At 36.9% G+C, this 12989-nt stretch overlaps 1 non-coding gene across 1 annotated transcript; it reads right to left on the minus strand.

Moving 5' to 3' along the window:
* Nucleotides 1-1164: 1164 nt before the first annotated feature.
* Nucleotides 1165-1267, minus strand: LOC112449662 (U6 spliceosomal RNA). The gene has a single exon (XR_003038259.1). It is a non-coding gene; the product is annotated as a U6 spliceosomal RNA (small nuclear RNA).
* Between the last annotated feature and the right edge of the window lie 11722 nt (nucleotides 1268-12989).

Genomic DNA, 12989 nt, shown 5'->3' on the forward strand with positions numbered 1-12989 from the left:
CTGATGCTCTTAGGGGGATGTTTTAAGATGGCTGTTAGGTCTAGGTGATTGATAATGTTGTTCAAGTTTTTTTTTTTTTTCTTCTTGTTGATTTTATGTATGTTCTGTTATTGAAAAAGGGTATTCAACTATTAGCATAGAACTGTCTGTTTTGCTTTTGATTATGTTCAATATTGTTTCATTAGATTTTGAAGTTATGCTGTTAGGTACATATATTTATTATACATTCTTGATGAAATAACCATTTTATCAATATGAAATGTCTTTATTTGTCTCTAGTAAAATTTTGGTCATAAAATATATTTTTTCTGATGTTTACTTAGCCACTCCAGGTTTCTTGTTATTGCTATTGTTTTGTTTTGTTGTTACCATTATGATATATCTATTTCAACTCTTTTACACTCCACTTGTATATGTTCTTGAGTTTAAAATGGGTCATTTGTATGACCCATTTTGTATATTTGAATCATGTTTTTTATTTTTTATCCATTCTGAAATTCCTGTCTTTAGATGAAATGTTCAACCTTTTTATACTAAACATAATATTAATTTTATAATTTTTAGGTAGAATGTAATTCATGTAGGATTTATGTCCAATATTTGTGATTTACTTTCCAAATGTCACATTTTTAATCTAATCCCTCTTCCTCAATACTGGCCATTTTTTATTGTTGTTGCTGATGTTGTTAAAGAGATATTTCCTAGTGTGCAATTTCAATTCCCTTATCTTTTAATATATTTCTGAGTTGTATTCTTAATGCTTGCTCTAAAGATTACAAATAACATCTTAAGTTATAAGTATCTAGTTTTGATTAATAACAACTTAATTTCAATAGTTTAAAAAACTTTGTCTATTAGCTCCATTACATTGCTCTCCTTTGATCTGTTACTGATAGAAAAATTGCATCTTTATATATTATATGCCTATACACAGTTATAATTAATATTTTATGTAGCTGTCTTTTAAATCAGATAGGAGAAAAAATATTATAATAAAATACATTTATACTATTTTTTTATATTTACCTCTGCAGTTACTCTTATTGATGCTCTTCATTTCTTCAGATGGATTCAAATTATGGGCTTGTCCTTTTCATCTGAAGGGCTCACTTTAATAGTTCTTGTAGCACAAGTCTGCTAGAAAAAAATTCTCAAGTTTTTTACAAAAGTATTGAAAGCTTCATGAATTTTCATGTCATCCTTCTATAACAGCCATGATAATCTCTGTATCATTCCAATTTTAGTATGTGTGTGCTTAAGTGAGCATTTAGTTACTCTTATATGGTAAAAAAATATTAAATGTTACAGATTATGAAGTTATAGGAAATTTGTTTAGCAACCATTTCAGGAACATATTTGGGTACTGCTATTATTGACATTGGAAATTCAATGTTACCATGTAGCAAGATAAAACAGATAAACCTCAAGTTGTGATGTTTTTTCCTGGTAAATAATGTAAGGTTAATTATCAATTGTCACATTTCTTCCAGCATTTTCTAGTTAGCTTTTAACTTAGTGTAAGTGACATGAAAAGATGGTAAGATTTGCATTAATTCCTGACCCAAAACACAGAACTTTTGAAGATGAAAACCCATTAACAGAGCTCTGTATTTCTGGTGAAAAATAAATGTCTCATCCCTGAAAAAATTATAAATATTTTACAAATTATATGTTCATGAACCTATCCAGAATTTTTAATGGTTTCATTGCAAATGTAATTTTCTCTACCCACACTCCATTCTTCTCAATTAAATAGATTGGGTGGGTTTGTGTATTTTTTGGTCCCTTATTATATTTAGTTATATTTAAGCCTTCTCTTCTAAACTCATTTCCTGGTAACAAAGAAGTAAGACACAGACACTGATTCTGACTCCTGGGGAAGCTTAGGCCCCGGCGTGCTGGTCTAGGAAGGGCCTAGCATCACCTTGTTCACGTGGACTCGAATGTGGAACCGGTGCGCTTCTAAACATCTCAGAGACATTTAACAGTATTGCCATCATCAAACAAATCATGGTTGCCAGGGGGAAAGGAGAGTTAGGGAATCTGAGAAGATTATGTACACACTGCTATATGTAAAATGGATAGCCAACAAAGTCCCACTCTATAGGCACAGAGAACTCTGCTCAGTGTTGTGTATCCGCAGGATGGTAGGAGGGTTTCGGGGAGAATGGATACATGTATGTGTATGGCTGAGTCCCTTCGCTGTTCACCTGAAACTACCACATTGTTAATCGGTTCTTGTTGTTGTTTAGTCACCAGTCTGACTCTTTGTGACCCCATGGACTGCAGCAGGCCAAGCCTCCTGTCCATCACCTCCCAAAGTTTGCCCAAGTTCATGTCCATTGCATCGGTGATGCCATGCAACCATCTCATTCTCTGACGCCCTCTTCTCCTGTCCTCAATCTTTCCCAGCATCAGAGACTTTTCTAATGAGTCAGCTGTTTGCATAAGATGACCAAAATACTGGAGTTTCAGCTTAAGCATCAGTCCTTTCAATGAGTATTCAGGGTTGATTTCTCTTAAGACTGACTGGCTTGATCTTGCTGTTCAAAGGACAGTTCCACAGCTGTAAAGAATCTGCCTGTAACAGAGGAGACGTAGGAGAATGCAGGTTAGATCCCTGGGTGAGGGCAATCCCTTAGAGGAGGACGTGACAACCCACTACAGTATTCTTGCCTGGAGAATCCCATGGACAGAGAAGCTTGGTGACAGTCCATAGAGTCACAAAGAGTTGGACGTGACTGAAGCAACTGAGCATGCACGCATAGAATAATTTAAGATGTGGGGGGAAATAAGTTTTTAGTATTTTAAATCCACTAAAAATCTCCAAATTTATAATATTTTGCTAGATATTAACTATCTACTTTTATTAGATAAACCAGAAAAAAGCAGCATTAGATAAACTGAGTTTTTTTTAATACATTTCAAAATAATTTCTATATCATCTGTTATGCAGAGATCCAGCCATACACACTGGCTCATTAAAGTGTAAAATAGTTATATAAAGTTCTATTCATTAAGCAGAGTTCACACAAAGAATTTTCCTATGATGTGAAACAGTGCAAAAGATTTATGTTTCTAGATACTGATTAAAGGAAAGCCATCAGGCTTTGTCTTACAGTAATTTCATATTTGTTTAAAGTTTAAAAGTGTCTTCCAAATTCTAGACATCTATACCTTTAAGTCAGTTGGGCAACAACCAGATATTTTAAAACCTTAGATTCCATTTGCCAATCCACTTCTTTTAAAAGCATGCTTTTCATTCCTTTTTTTGAAATAAAAGCAGCCGCATTGTCTGTACTGATTCAATCATCACCATTGAAAATGTTAAAAGAAGAGTACAAATGAGAAACACTGATACATCTTCTGACATTATTCATTTAGAAGCTAGTTCTCAAGTTGTCATTACATTTACCACATAAAAATTAGAAATGATTTGTTTGGAGAACTACAGCTATTTCTAGATTCAAGATGTTTGGACAGCTGTAGATAAAGTTTCACTATCAGACTGAACTAAATATGCTGTAATTATATATAAAGCAGGATGAGTTTTGTCCCATGAACTTTCGCTATTAATGCACTCAGGCTAAGCATCCAAGATATCATCATTCTTTAAGATTAAACAAGTGTATTTCTCAGTCACAAATGTAAAATTAAAGTCTGAAAATCAAGGTGAAGGATTGGTTGGACAAGGCTGATGTTTCTATCATCTGATTGTTTCCATCTTTATTCTGTTCTGTAGAATCCACACTAAGCTTGTATTTCCACAAAGTCTGTGTTTCCTCATTTGTTAGCACTCATCACACTTGAAGTTATTAGTTAAATATCTATTTCCTCCAATAAACAGGTTCAGTAGGCCAGGGACCGCTGCTGTCTTATTTTCTTCTGCCTGCTAAACTATCACGAGCTGTGCTGTGCTCAGTCGCTTCAGTCATGTTCGACTCTTTGCAACCCTACTGACTGTAGACCGCCAGGCTCCTCTGTCCATGGGATCCTCCAGGCAAGAATACTGTAGTGGGTCGCCATGCTCTCCTCCAGGGGATCTTCCCGACCCAGGAATCGAACCCAATCTCTTGCCTCTCCTGCATTGCAGACAGGTTCTTTACCCACTGAGCCACCTGGGAAGGCCCTAAACTGTCATATGAGATACCAAAGAGGATTTGTTGTATGAATAAATTAATGATAAATGAATGAAGAAACCTAAATTATCAGGTTGATAATTAAATTAGAGAATAGAATATTGAACTTTTGAATTGAATTTTCATAATTCTTATATAATGATAATTTGTTTAAAATTTGGCATGCAAAATATAATAAACAATAGAGTGAACAGATAGTAAAGAAAAATGATGGCCAAGGAATTGGAAGATTTAGATTTCAAATTATCTGAATCCTAGGAAAAATGAGACCCCAAAGAAATTTATATGCTCTATTTAAGTATTTCAGAAATAGAAATTAAGAAGTCATCAGTATACTAAATTATTATGATTTCTAAACTAATCATAATTCATTCAAATGACATATGAGATACAGGGCTCTCAGAATATTTACCATGTTAATCAAATGAATAATTACACTGAAACTTGAGTTTATTTCTCTGGTATATCAAAATGTTGTACTTATGTGGGTGAGATTGACATTTTGGAGAACTGTCTTAGTACAGAAAATTTTTGTTAATTCTGCATTTTGTGTTCTTCTTGAAGTGATTTTTCCAAGTTTCCTTTTTATATTCTAAGATATCTTGTTTATAAAAAATATGTAATATTTCCCTGTTGGCATGACAAACATAACTAGAATGCTTCATTGCAGTGCTTTAGATATAATCTAAAAATTGTTCTTACATGCAACAGCAGAGACCAATGACTCATGAAATTGCTCAACATTGGGCATAGTTCTTCTTGCAGAACTACTAGTTTATATGAGACATTTTTCTTCAGACTTTGAGATCAAAATGTAAACTCTACTCAGTATGTCAGCATTTACATTAAAATGAATTTTTCACTCATGGGAAAAGCTTTAATTAAGTGCATTTAAAAGTTTGGAAATCAACAGGACATGTTTGTGAAAATTTTAAATGTTTCTTTCACTACTTGGTTTGGAATAAAATAGGAAACAGGGAGAAAAGTATTCAACCCAGGAAAGAGGTCCTTCTTCTGCCTATCAAAAGAGCTATTAAATATGGGGACTTCCCAGGTAGCACTAAGGATAATGAACCCACCTGCCAATGCAGGAGACATAAATGATGCAGGTTGGATTCCTGGGTCAGAAAGATTCCCCTGGAAGAGGAAATGGCAAGCTACTCCAGTATTCTTGCCTGGAGAATCCCCACGGACAGAGGAGACTGCCAGGTTACAGTCCAGAGTGTTGCAGAGAGTTGGACACGACGGAAGCTGCTTAGCCTGCATGCATATACCAGTACAGTCAGTTCCCCGCCTCTGAAACAGAAGAGATGTCCATTTCCTACCAAAGGTTGTTGCTGTCTTTGTACTCAAGATTCCATCCCATTTCAACATTCAAGATTCCACTTTTAAAACCAGTTCTTTTTATCCTGCATCCTTAATTTCTCCCTTTATGCTTGGTTATTCTCCAAAATACATAAGCTTCTCCTAATAGCTCTCATTTTATTTATTTTCAAAGCATATATTAGAAACTTTCATTCTGCCAGGGAAGTTTCCTTCCTTTAAAATCTCTGTCCATAAAATCTGTCCATGTCTCTTCTAACAATCATATGTTAGAAGATATATGAAAGATGTACGGCAAGATATATGAAGGCCATTTCATATCTCCTTAGATGAGGTTTTTCCTTGAATACCTAAGGTAAGAACCTGCCATTGCTTTCTATTGTGTCTCATGGTGAATTTTCTTTATGTTACCAATCAAAATCTGAACATACCATAGTTATTTTTTAACTTGACATTAATAGTTTAAATTTTCTCTTTGAGAAAGTAGCATGTAGGCTCTTCGAGGTAGATCCTTTAATTCTCATTCATCCTTGTATTTTAAAAACCTAACAGAACTCAGAACAAAGTACGTACTTAACATGTGTTTATAGAATGAATGCAAGATCTATACCAGTTCCTATGGAAAAATTAACAGTCAACCCTAAGTAATGGTGCAAAGGACCAAAATGTCTTGTTGCTACTTGCGTTTTTCTATTCTTCCTTCATTCTTTCTTCTAAATGCCTTGTACCCTTTTGCTCTTTCACTGTAATATTCTAACCAGTATCTTTCCCATTAGACAGACTTTATTCTCCAAATTAATCACTTACTTCAATAATTACTCAATTCATCTAGTCCATGCATGTTTTAGAAAATATTGTTGAATTCATAATAAGGCAACAATTAACATTTGTATTTTCTTCCTTGACTCTTTACCAAGTACATCTTAAGTTTTTCAAAGGAACAATCATATTATAGTTGTGGAAGCCAGGAAATCAGGCTCTGATTCTCCAAACATCTTCATTAATTTCCAGAGATCTGTGTCACGGTTCCCAAAACAAATTTTTCCACTTCTTTCACTACCATGTCACATCAGTTTTGAGTACTGATGTTAAATTTTATAAAACCTTTTCATCATCTTTACCTTTCAACTTCTTCTTCTTCTTCTTCTCCTGTTTTTCTCATCTTTTATTAATGGGGCCATCATCTATCTGTATCATAAAAGACCACCACCATCACATGACTTTATTGCTCAAGGGATAAAAGGGTTATCCACTTCTTGTACCTCTGCATATTTAGTCACCAAACGTCAATGCTACCTGCAAAATAACATGAATTCCATCCATATTTTAAAATTTACATTTCCACTTGTTTTATTTTGAGAACCCTCAACTTCCCTCCTCCATACAGTTCCTTCTCCAAACAGTTAATATGATCCTGCTAATACGCCAATTTTCAGGCTATTTCCACATATAACAAGAAAATAATCTTCTAAGGATCTAACTTTTGCCTTTCTTCTCAAAATAAACTCTTAACTTTGCCAAATAGAGATTATGACCATTATAATTAAAAAATAAGCTTTATTGAGCATTTACTCCATTCCATGTGGCATTCTCCCTGAATAAGCTTATTTATTTCCTATAATAACATACTAAGGAAAAAGTACTATCATTAAAATAAATTTAAAAGTGAAGACTAGAGATGTTAAGTAATTTTCCCACACTTTATGGTAAAGAGAGCCAAGATTCAAATACAGGCTAGACTGCCTCCAGAATTCATATTCTGGTTTAAAAGGTTTTTTTTAGTTGAAATATATTTGATGTATAACATTGTGTAATTTCAAAGTGTACAACTTGTTGATTGGATACGTGTATATACTGCAGTATGAGCGCCACTGTAGCTTTAGCTATTACCCCTATGATATCACCAAGGGCTTCCTTGGTGGCACAGGGGTAAAGAATCTGCCCGCCAATGCAGGAGACGCAGGAGATGTATGTTTGACCCCTGGATTGGGAAGATCCCCTGGAGAAGAAAACAGCAACCCACTCCAGTATTCTTGCCTGGAAAAATCCCATGGACAGAGGGGCCTGGTGGCCTCTGGTGGCCCTGGTGACAGTCCATGGGATCACAAGAGTCACACAATTTAGCGACTAACAAGCACCACTACCTACAACATCACATAATTATTATTTCTTAGCGACTAAACTCCACCGTGTCTTGCTATTTCCATGTTAAACAAACGAAAAAACTGTGTTGGTTCTTGTCTATATCATCATTGAGGTGCAAAAAATCTGAGGCGTAAAGAGGGTAGATGCTGCTAAGTTGCTTCAGTCGTGTCTGACTCTGTGCGACCCCATAGACAGCAGCCCACCAGGCTCCCCCGTCCCTGGGATTCTCCAGGCAAGAACACTGGAGTGGGTTGCCATTTCCTCTTCCAATGTATGAAAGTGAAGAGTGAAAGTGAAGTCGCTCAGTCATGTCCGACTCCTAGCAACCCCATGGACTGTAGCCTACCAGGCTCCTCTGTCCAAGGGATTTTCCAGGCAAGAGTACTGGAGTGGGTTGCCATTGCCTTCTCCAATAGAGGGTAGATAAATCTCTCAAATTTGCAAGTCTAGTTAAATTATAAGGTGACCCTGAGCCCAGGCTACTCTGCACCCATCTTGTTGCCCCTCTTGTGCCCTTGGACTGTCTGGTTCCTAAGATGAGATGGACAGCCCCACAAACACTCCATCTTCCAGCATTTTCTTGATCACAGACTACAATTAGAGGACTTTGTTAAATGCCTTGGGCTATACTTGACAATGTTCAAGAAAGGAATGATGCTGAAGAAGAATGCTGGCTACTTCCTTCTCTCTGAATGCCATCCCTACCAGCAGTTAAAGTCAATCTGGGAGAACATCAAATCTAGGCAATTTTCTTTTGAACTATGAAGAGAATACATTAATCTGTATGAACTAAAGTTGTGATTAAAGCATGAAATTCTTTCCAGTTGTGATTACGAAAACAGTTTGAAATGAATTAGTCTCCATACCACATTAATGTAGTCATCCCAAGGCCCGATAACTGGGAACACTTCAATGGCTCAAGTGCACCCATGAGTAGTTACCCAGACTGCATGTAGATTCAGAAACAGCTTCTATTTCGAGTGAAGATCAAGAGGTGCTGAAATTTGATAGGACATTGTCATTCTAAGTCAGATGGCAAATGCTTTAATACTTAACACAAACTCTAAAATTCATTTACTTTCTTCCTCAAAGGCATAGAGTGTCAGAAAATATTTTAGACATTCCTTACACTGAAAAAGAAGTAAACTCAGCTGAACATATCTTTGGGCTAAAAAATTAACACACACATTTTTTTGCTGTTGTTGATCACATACCGTATCATTTCAAATAAACAATCCTAAAACAGCGTGCAATAGTTCTAACTCAGGGTTACATGAATAATCAGCTAATTTCGAAAATACACTTCTTACAAGGAGCTATGAATCTTGAAAATCCTTTGGAACAATGGATAAAAATGCATACATTTATAGTACCCAAACATCCTCTATCTTGGTAGAAAAATGGTAGAAAAACAAGCTCTGGAGCTGAGTCCTGGCCAACTCTTCGCGACCCCATGGACTGTAGCCCGCCAGTCTCCCCTGTCCATGGAATTTCCCAGGCAAGAATACTAGGGCGAGTTGCCATTTCCTCCTCCAGGGGATCTCTCTGACCCAGGAATTGAACCTGGGTCTCCTGTATCTCCTGGGTTGGCAGGAGGATTCTTTACCACTGAACTACCAGGGGAAGCCCAGAAAGACAAGCTTACCTATTATAATTGGCATAGACAGATATTCATTCTATAAATATTTAGACTCTGACAGTCAAAGTGTGTAACTGAGAACAGAAAAGCCCGGTCCAGATAATGAACTGAATAAACTAGGAAGACATAAACATAAGCAAGGCAGTTTCTTTATTGCATTATGTTTTATTTACTTTTAGATACCATTCATCAATAAAGCCACAGGTATCCATCTCCCACTAGGCTGTCACTGGAGAGTTTATCTTTCTAGCTCTTCAATTTCTACAATAAAATTATTCAAATGATAAACTCATTTCACTTTTATTAACTAGAAAGTAATTTAATATGGCCAATTTGAATAATTCTTTCTGAAAATATATCTTTTATGACAGATATGTTGCTTGGAGTGTTAGGGTCTGATAAATGACAATCTAAACTGTTATTACTCATTTCAAAATGGTCAAAGGCAAGCTTTAGCTCTATCAAGCTGAAACTTTCCTTACTTTAATAATTCCCCCATTAAGACCCAAACATAATCATGCCAATTCCAGAGGCAGAACATATGAACAGACCAATCTGTTTAAAATAGTACTCCTGCTGGGAAAACACAAGAAGATTAGGGGAAAAAAAAATCTCTACTGGAAGGAAAAGGCAAATAGCAAAAATAATGAGCTTTAAAGTTAGAGACAGAGAAAAACTCTCTCCAAAGATAATATAGACAACTATGTATGTACAGCTTTGGTGGAAAAGAATTCAGAATAATCTCTCAAGAAAAATCATAATTACACAGTTGTTGTTAATGGTAATAAAAAAAAAACCTTTTAAAAATAAAATCTTGAAACATATATTTACTGATATGGATGGCATGTTGTATTTCAGTATTTTTTCTTTGTTATGAGTGCTATTAAAGTAATGTGATAAAAAAATTGTTATTGTTGCTCAGTCACATGACCAACCAGTCACTGACTCGTTGTGACCCCACGGACTGCAGCATGACAGGCTTTCCTGTTCTTCACCGTCTCCCAGAGTTTGCTCAAACTCCTGTCCATTGAATTGGTGATACCAAGCATCCAAATCTCTGTCAACCCCTTCTCCTCCAGCCCTCAATCTTTCCCAACATCAGGATCTTTACCAATGAGTTGACTTTTCACATGAGGTGGCCAAAGTATTGGAGCTTCAGCTTCAGCATCAGTCTTTCCAATGAATATTCAGGGTTGATTTTCTTTAGGACTGAATGATTTGATCTTCTTATTGTCCAAGGGACTCTCATGAGTCTTCTCCAGCTCCATAGTTTGAAAGCATCAATTCTTTGGTCTTCAGCCTTCTTTATGGTCAACCTCTCACATCCATACATGACTACTGGAAAGACCATAGATTTGAATATATGGACTTTGTCAGCAAAGTGATGTATTTGCTTTTTAACCCACAGTCTAGATTTGCCATAGTTGTCCATCCAAGAAGCAATCATCTTCTGATTTCATGGCTGCAGTCGCTGGAAGCCAGCATATTGCATATTGAGTGCATATTGCATATTGAGTGCAGCACTTTCCACAGCATCATCTTTCAGGATCTGGAATAGCTCAACTGGAATTCTATCACTGCCGGGAGCCAGCGTGAGGAGCTCCACCCATGACAAAGGTCATGAGGAAGGAGGCTCGGCATAAGCAAAGGCGGGATCGAGCCTCAAGAGTCCCCCTGGAAATTCTCGAACATCTACCCCCAAAACCAGAGTCTGCCTACTTTCTGCTTTGTGCTTTCACCTACACCTCTGACTTTACAAGGGGCTGTCCCCCACTACCTCTCTCTGAAAAAAGAGTTAGCTTACAGCTCCAGTTAATAATTCCTGGGTGTGACAGTGTTTCAACCTACAAACTCCTTTGGAAATCCTCTAGCCTGCCTGAATAGGTTTTTCTGGCCACATGTGATTGTTCAGAGCCTCCCAACTGTGAGAGGCAGGAGATGTTCTAAACTGTCTAAACACAGATTCTTTTGAGTAGTTAAAAGATTGATTAGAAATTGTATTGGTGAAGGGTTTTTCACTTATTGGGCCAATGTTTGCTGCTAAGTCTCCATATCCCTTACCTGCTGTGTCCCTGGCAGTGTATTGATTAATATAATTGGTGTAAGTAGTGGTTTTAATGTTTGTAACCTTGGACCCTTGAGTTAATTCTTTTCTTGATTGAGCCCACCACACCTTTGCCCTATAGGAATGCAACTTTTATCTAATGCTTTTGGAGGGTGGCTCCTGACTTTGGAATAATCACCTTTAGAGAAAAATAAGTTTCTTAAAATGTTAACAGGCCTCCTGGCCAGAAGATGATGTAAATCACCTGAACTTTTGCATATGATAAGTTTGAAAGTCTGGCTTTGATTAGGACCAGGAACTGCTGTCCTTGCATGACTCTACCCCTTCCCCCATTATCCTCTATGCATAACTTAAGGTATAAAAACTACTTTGGAAAATAAAGTGCGGGCCTTGTTCACTGAAACTTGGTCTCCCCATGTCGTTCTTTCTCTCACCTTCTGGCTGAATTATTCAGCCTCTTTTCTCCACTGAATTTCCTCACTGAACTATCCTTATTTCAGCCTCTTTTCTCCACTGAATTTCCTCACTGAGCTATCCTTATTCTATTACTCTTTATATCCTTAATTAACATTTAATTAAGCAGTTGTTTCCTGATCCTCGCCGACGCCGTCTCTCCTTCGAATACCCTGGATCAGCCGGGGCTGGACCCCGGCATGCAGTCACCATCTGCAGAAATTTTAGAGCCCAAGAGGATATCTGTCACTGCTTCCACCATTTTGCCTTCTATTTGCCATGAAGTGATGGGACAGGATGCCTTGATCTTAGTTTTTTTAATGTTGGATTTTAAGCTGACTTTTTCACTTTCCCCCTTCACCTTGAAGAAGCTCTCTCTTTAGTTCCTCTTCACTTGCTGCCATTAGAGTGGTATTATCTGCATATCTGAGGTGGTTGTTGACATTTCTCCTGGTCATCTTCATTCCAGCTTTTAGCTCATCCAGCCTGGCATTTCGCATAATGTTCTCTGAATATAAGTTAAATAAACAGGGTGACAATAAACAACTTTGTCATTCCTCTTTCTCCTTAATAAACTTTTATTCCAATTTTCTGCTCAAATGAAAATCTCTATAACAACAGTGACAGCACGGTTACTGCTACAAAATGTTTTAATATCATGATATTAACATGATATCATGTTTTTGTGTTATTCAGTTCAGTTCAGTTCAGTCACTCAGTCGTGTCCAACTCTTTGTGACCCCATGGACTGCAGCATGCTGGGCCTCCGTGTCCATCACCAACTCCCTGAGTTTACTCAAACTCATGTCCATTGAGTCAGTGATGCCATCCAACCATCTCATCCTCTGACGTCCCCTTCTTCTCCCGCCTTCAATCTTGCCTAGCATCAGGGTCTTTTCTAGTGAGTCAGTTCTTCACATCAGGTGGCCAAAGTATTGGAGTTTTAGCTTCAGCATCAGTCCTTCTAATGAATGTTCAGGACTGATTTCCTTTAGGATGGACTGGTTGGATCTCCTTGCTGTCCAAGGGATTCTCTAGAGTCTTCTCCAACACCACAGTTCATAAGCATCAATTCTTCAGCACTCAGCTTTCTTTTTTATTTATTTTTTATTTTATTTAATTTTTTTAACTTTATAATATCGTATTGGTTTTACCATATATCAAAATGAATCCACCACAGGTATACATGTGTTCCCCATCCTGAACCCTCCTCCTTCCTCCCTCC

The sequence above is a fragment of the Bos taurus genome, chromosome 14 (genome assembly GCF_002263795.3).
Source record: "Bos taurus isolate L1 Dominette 01449 registration number 42190680 breed Hereford chromosome 14, ARS-UCD2.0, whole genome shotgun sequence".
NCBI lineage: Eukaryota > Metazoa > Chordata > Mammalia > Artiodactyla > Bovidae > Bos > Bos taurus.